Source organism: Protobothrops mucrosquamatus, unplaced genomic scaffold (assembly GCF_001527695.2).
Source record: "Protobothrops mucrosquamatus isolate PMUCROS unplaced genomic scaffold, P.Mucros_1.0 scaffold4035, whole genome shotgun sequence".
Taxonomy (NCBI): domain Eukaryota; kingdom Metazoa; phylum Chordata; class Lepidosauria; order Squamata; family Viperidae; genus Protobothrops; species Protobothrops mucrosquamatus.
Genome location: NW_015389969.1, coordinates 45,456 through 46,513, shown reverse-complemented (window position 1 = coordinate 46,513; position 1,058 = coordinate 45,456).

Genomic DNA, 1,058 nt, shown 5'->3' with positions numbered 1-1,058 from the left:
ATAAAAGAGGTCCCCAGAGACTATTCTGGGCTGATCTCATCCCGAGGAAACCTGGTGTGGTGTCTTCATATGACAACTCATGAATCAGCCCCCGGACGAGGTCTGAAACCAAGCCGGGAGACTCAGGTCCCGGTTTTCTACAACTGGTGACCCCACGACGTGATTCCTTTCTAGGAATACGTTGCCTTGACTCACCCTTCTTACGCACCTGGTATAGGCTCGCGCATCGTAAGTATGGGCATTTCTCTTTCCAAAGCTCTGTCCAAGCATGTGGATGAGCTTTATACTTTAGTCAAGAAGGCAAACTGTTTGCAAAAAATTAACGGAACTACTGTCTATCCTCTATCTCGCAAAGAAATTTGGTGATACCTAAGTGTGAGTGGATGGAAAATTTTCTAAGGCTCAGGAGAAGCTTAGAGAATTGACCAAGACAAACTTTCTTTCTTTTTAACAAATATGGCTTAGATGCTTCAGAAGGGCAACAATTAACTACCAGCCCCCCTTCTGATTACAACCAAGTAAAACTTCTCCCTCCTAAAGCTTCTTTAATTGGATTTCCAGTTTCTTCTGAAGAGGCTAATACTTTTGCTTCTTCTCAGACCTCACAGAAAATATTAGAGAAACTATCCTGAAGTAGAAAAAACAATAAGGGGAATCTTCAGAGTAATTTAAAGACATAAATTAACTCAAAATGCACTCCTCTGCAATGCGTTTTGAACAAATAGGAATGTTTTGAAACTTCATGTAGCTGTTAAGTTTAACCCTGTCAGACAATGTCTGGTGGTGCTTTGTGTCAATGTGTAATGTGTTTTGTGTTTATATATATATATATGTATATATATATATATATATATATATATGTGTGTGTGTGTGGCCACCCAGAACATTATGCTTGGGCTTGGAATGGTGAGAAAAATAGGAGTTGATAAAGGGCCCTATATAAAGACCACATGTTTGGTTGAAATCAGCTCTTGATTTTTCTCGCTTCTTGCAGGACAAGTCATATGTTTAAATAAATGTTGTTTTAACAGTATTTGTGTATATATGTTTGTCTATGT